The sequence below is a fragment of the Sapajus apella genome, unplaced genomic scaffold (assembly GCF_009761245.1).
Source record: "Sapajus apella isolate SASKATOON/1434 unplaced genomic scaffold, GSC_monkey_1.0 scaffold36, whole genome shotgun sequence".
NCBI lineage: Eukaryota > Metazoa > Chordata > Mammalia > Primates > Cebidae > Sapajus > Sapajus apella.
In genome coordinates this window covers 36,116,852-36,123,058 of record NW_022436976.1, presented here as the reverse complement: position 1 = coordinate 36,123,058, position 6,207 = coordinate 36,116,852, and the positions used below count along the sequence as shown (strand labels likewise).

The window sequence follows — 6,207 nt, the reverse complement described above, 5'->3', positions numbered from 1 at the left end:
TACAATCCAATGCAGAAAAGAATCATGAGTGTGTGTACCCAAGACTATTTCCATCAATAGTCATAGAATTTAATAGGTCGGGGGAAAAAAAAAAGCTCGCTAGTGATCTGTAAGCTCCCACAAAATGAGAAACAACTTTTTCTTTTTTAGAACTCTATTTGAAATCTTAGAACACCACCAGCCTTGGAAGGTCCTGAGATGTCTTCTCATTCAACTCTTTTGTTTTTAGCTGGGTAAAATGAGGCTAGAAACGTTAGGAACATTCAATTACCCTGCATTTATTCCCCATATCCTACGTTGAAAAACCTCTGCTTTAGCGGGCCCAGCATGTACTCTTCATGACCCCTTTTCTCTCAGAGTGAGTCAAATACAAAATCAGATCTTCACCTCAACTTTCCCAATTGCCCAGCACATGCTTGCTATATCTATACTATACAAAACTTGATCCAAAGGAGAATTAAATATATATTAAAATATACAATTATAGTTATATATTTTTTATTACAGAGAATAAAAGAATATATATAAGAATAAAACTAGCCAGGTGTGGTGGCACATGCCTGTAGTCCCAGCTACTAGGGAGGCTGCAGTAGGGGAATCACTTGAACCCAGGAGGCAGAGGTTGCAGTCAGCTGAGATCCTGCCACTGCACTCCAGCCTGGTGTCAGAGTGAGCTCCGCCTCAAAAAAAAAAAAAAAAAGACTGTAACATACATACACACACGTTTAACCATACTTAGTTTCACATTTCTTCACACTAATTAGACAGAAGAAAAAAATGTATTATCTGGTAACAGCTTACCTACCTAGATCTGCAGACTACTGTTTCTCAAAAAACGAAACAAATCACTATTAAATGGTAGAATTACAGTCTTTGAGAGATAGTGAGGTATCACTGCAAGATTTGATTAATCAGAACTTGATACAATGAATATATGTCAAGCAGTAACCAAACATAATGTCAAATCACAAAACAGTGTTCGCACATGCAGTTAATATCATGATCTTCCCCACTTAATACTGATTTGTTTATGACATTTATAATGAGCTTTTGACATTTGAGTGATAGTTACACTGAGATAAGAAATTAGAATGCCTGGGGATTAGCTTTTCTGAAGCAAAAGGTACTGTCTAAAGTGGAATTACAAAGTATTGACAACTAAAATTCTTTTCAAAGTCTTGAATATTCTAAGTTTCAGGCCTGAGATGTGGAGGATGAAAGTCCCTGTGGATCATCTAATTCAGTGATTTTAATTCTGTTTCCCAACCAAGGGAGAGGACACTCTCATGCAGGCCATCCCTAGCAGTGTGTGGGCTGGAACCTAGACAAGACAATTGGACTTAAAAAAAGCTCACACTATTGGAATCTTTATGGGCCCCTTGCCATAATCATTAAAGATATTTTGATATTAAATGTTAATAATTTCATAACAGAAATAAAAAATAAAATGCTGTAAATTCTCATTTATAAATGGGAGCTAAACAATGGATACACATGGACATACGGAGAGAAATAAGACACTGGGGACTCCAAAAGTGAGGAGGGTGGGAGGGAGGTAAGCATGGAAAAATTACCTATTGAGTGCAATGTTACTATTTGGGTAAAGGGTACACTAGAAGCCCAAACCCCAGCATTACACAATATATTCATGCAACAAACCTATATATGTACCCCCTAAAAACATACAAATAAAAAATTAAAAGCATGCTAATGATTTCAGAACAGTGGTAACTCAGCCCCATGAGTCCACACCTGTTTTCAAACAAAAGTCTCAGAAAGGCCATCTTAGTTGCCTTGTCCAAGGGGTGGGTTTGTCAGTAGGTTAGCTGTAGTAATTATTCTTAATGCTGGAACTGTATCTACTGAGGGAGAGAATATATCAAACTCTCCACAGGGAGAAAGAGCATATAAGATTTAAAGCCGCCTCCACTGGGGATCCACTTTCCAGATGAGAATCACTAATTTTATGAATCACTTAATTTTACAGATCTGAGATCTGGAAGAAGGCAGTGATTTGCACAAAGTTCTACTGCAAATTAGGGACAGAAGTAGCTAAGGACCCGTTTCTTGAAGGCAAGTTATGTAAGAGTAGTGCCAATAAAAATAAACCCCTCACAACTATAGCTTTGGCTGGTTTACAGAGTGTTTCTATGTCTATCATTTCAACTGATGTGCACAATAATCCTGAGGGGTAATGATGCCAACGATTATTATTCTTATTTTTAGATGAGAAAACAAACACCCAAAGAGGTAAAATGGTTTATCTGAGGTCACATCAACAATTTGGTAAAAGTAAAACTAAATTCCAGGATTTCTGACCCTGTATCCATTGTTGTTAGCAAACCAGTCCATTAATTCATCTGGAAATCAATATGTTTCCATTAAGATAGTGTTATTTTCATTCTCAAGATACTACATCTCAGTCTATGACTCAATCTGTATTCATCACCTTTTATAGGATGATCCTGGCATTGCAGCACAAGGTGATCTCATGAGGGCATATATGGTCTGAAATTTGCCCAGGTCTTCAATTTAGTCTTCAATATAATCTAAATACAACCCAAATACTGATCTGAGGTAACATCATTTGGCATTGAAAAAACAGAAGGGAAGATAATTTTTTTAATTTTCCTATGTAGGTTTTCATATGATTTGCTGATATTCCTTCTAAAAATGAAAACATAGAACCAGGCTGTGTGTTATATGGTTGCCTGCTCATAGTAAATTGTTGTTACTTTAGCTATCATTAAGAATCCCCAAACATTTGGAAACATTTACCAAATAAGTAAATTATTAGGTGTTATGTATATATAATATGTCGAAGATAGAGAAAGGTATTCATTTATGACATGTTCATAGCAATCCTATATAAAGGTATTATTACTCACATTTTGTACATAGAGAGGCTATCGATATGTAATAAAGCTAAATTTTAAGTCAGGCTTGACTAATTATAGATAGTGCCTATGCCCTTCCCATTATGTAATATTGCTTCTTAATAATAACAGCAAAAGATGTATATGCCAAGAGATTAAAGGAATCATTTAAGAATTCATAGTATATTGAGTGATAGGCCATAATTTTTACTGCTGTGTCATTTACTGTCTTTTACTATTCCATCTGCCTAGAATACTCTTTTTTTCTTTGTTTAAAGAATATCTGCTACTTATCTTTTTAGACCAAGCTCAATAGTAACACTTTAGGAAACACTGCCAGACACCTTCCAAAAAAGGCTGTTGCTGTCTTCTCCTGACATATTCACATTGTATTCTACTTACTTAAGTCTCTCTCTTTTGCAACTAACCTGAATGTCTTAAGGAGAACTACTACATCTTTATTTTTATATCTTTGTAACCTCTGTAACCCCAATGTCTAGGACAACGTCTAACCTAGACAGGGAAAATTTTTGGAAAATTTATTATGAATAGGTGTTGAATTTTGCCAATACTTTTTCTGCATCAACTGATATGATCATGTGATTTTTTTTCATCTTAACTTATTTGTATGATGGATTACATCCTTGATTTATAAATATTGAACCAGCTTTGTATCACTGGAATAAACCCCACTTAGTCTTGGCATATAATTCTTTTTATATATTGATAGATATATAAATATATATTGGTAAATTCTCTTTGCAAATATTTTGTTAATAAATTTTGCATCCATATTGGTCTGTAGTTTTACCCTTTTTATTTGCACTCTCTTGGTTCTCATTTTAGTATTGGAGCAATACTGAGTTCATAAAATGAGGTAGAAAGTGGTTTTTTTTTTTCTCTATTTTCTGGGAGAGATAGTGCCATGAACTGAATTGTGACCCCCAAAATTAATATTTTGAAGACCTCTCAATGTGATGGTATTTGGAGATGGGGCCTTAGGGAGGTGATTAGATTTAGATGATATCATAAAGTTGGGGTCCTCATGTTAGGATCTCTCTCTTGTAAGAAGAAATATCAGCCTTGCATCCCCTGGATGAAGCCTACTTGATCGTGATGGATAAGCTTCTTGATGTTCTGTTGCAATCAGTTTGCCAGTATTTTATTGAAGACTTTTGCATCTGTGTTCATCATGGATATTGGCCTAAAGTTTTCTTTTTTTGTTGAGTCTCTGCCAGGTTTTAGTATCAGGATGATGTTGGTCTCATAAAATGATGTGGGAAGGATTCCCACTTTTTGTATTCTTTGGAATAGTTTTAGAAGGAGTGCTACCAGCTCCTCTTTGTATGTCTGGTAGAATTCAGCTGTGAATCTGTCTGGTCCTGGACTTTTTTTGGTTGGTAGGCTATTAATTGCTGCCCAAATTTCAGTCCTTACTATATAGGTCTATTCAGGGTTTTGACTTCTTCCTGGTTTAGCCTTGGGAGGGTGCAAATGTCCAGAAATTTTTCCATTTCTCCGAGGTTTACTGGTTTATGTGCATAGAGTTGTTTGTAGTAAACTCTGATGGTAGTTTGTGTTTCTGTGGAATTGGTGGTGATATCCCCTTTATTATTTTTTATTGCATCTATTTGATTCTTCTCTCTTTTCCTTTTTATTAATCTGGCTAGCAGTCTGCCTATTTTGTTGATCTTTAAAAAAAAAAAAACCAGCTCCTGGATTTATTGATTTTTTGAAGGGTTTTTTGTGTCTCTATCTCCTCCAGTTCTGCTCTGATCTTAGTTATTTCTTGTCTTCTGCTAGCTTTTGAGGTTTTTTTGATCTTGCTCCTCTAGCTCTTTCAATTTTGATGACAGAGTGACGACTTTAGATCTTTCCTTGCTTCTCACGTGGTCATTTATTACTAAAATTTACCTCTAGACACTGCTTTAAATGTGTGCCAGAGATTCTGATACGTTGTGTCTTCGTTTTCATTGGTTTCGAAGAATATCTTTATTTCTGCCTTCATTTCATTGTTTATCGAGTCAACATTCAGGAACCAGTTGTTCAGTTTCCATGAAGCTGTGCAGTTCTGAGTTAGTTTCTTAATCCTGAGTTCTAATTTGATTGCACTGCAGTCTGAGAGACTGTTTGTTATGATTTCCATTCTTTTGCATTTGCTGAGGAGTGATTTACTTCCAACAATGTGGTCAATTTTAGAGTAAGTGCAATGTGGTACTGAGAAGAATGTAGAAACGTAATCCACCATATAAACAGAACCAAAGATAAAAGCCACATGATTATCTCAATAGATGCAGAGAAGCCCTTTGACAAAATTCAATGGCCCTTTGTGCTAAAAAACTGTCAATAAACTGTGTATCAATGGAATGTACCTCAAAATAATAAAAATGATTTACAACAAACCCGCAGCCAATATCATCCTGAACGGGCAAAAACTGAAAGCACTCCCTTTGAAATCTGGCACTAGACAAGGATGCCCTCTCTCACCACTCTTATTCAATATAGTATTGGAAATTCTAGCCAGAGCAATCAGGCAAGAAAAAGAAATAAAAGGTATTAAATTAGGAAAGGAGAAAGTCAAATTGTCTCTATTTGCAGATGACATGATTGTATATTTAGAAGACCCCATCATCTCAGCCCAAAATATCCTTAAACTGATAAGCAACTTCAGCAAAGTCTCAAGATACAAAAATCAATGTGCAGAAATCACAAGCATTCCTATATACCAATAACAGCCAAACAGCCAAACCAAGAGTGAACTGCCATTTACAATTGATACAAAGAGAATAAAATGCCCAGGAATACAACTCACAAAAGATGTAAAGGACCTCTTCAAGGAGAATTACAAACCACTGCTAAATGAAATAAGAGAGGACACAAACAGATGCAAAAACTTTCCATGCTAATGGTTAGAAAGAATCAATATCGGGAAAATGGCCATAGTGCCCAAAGTAATTTATAGATTCAATGCTATTCCCATCAAGCTACCAATGACCTTCTTCACAGAACTGGAAAAAACCACCTTAAACTTCATATGGAACCAAAAGAGAGCCTGCATAGCCACAACAATCCTAAGCAAAAAAACAAAGCTGGAGGAATCATGCTACCTGACTTCAAACTACACTACAAGGCTATAATGAACAAAACAACATGGTACTAGTACCAAAATATAGATCTACGCCAATGGAACAGAACAGAGCTCTCAAGGCAACGCCACACATCTATAACCATCTGATCTTTGACAAACCTGACAAAAACAAGCAATGGGGAAAGGATTCCCTGTTTAATAAATGGTGTTGGGAAAACTGACTAGCCATGTGCAGAAAGCAGA

General features: G+C 35.8%; 1 protein-coding gene across 2 annotated transcripts in view; it reads right to left on the bottom strand.

The window, feature by feature from the left end:
• The window catches only part of LOC116564083 (cytosolic carboxypeptidase 6-like), a 705,101-nt gene that overhangs the window by 386,979 nt on the left and 311,915 nt on the right, over positions 1–6,207 (bottom strand). The window lies entirely within an intron of this gene.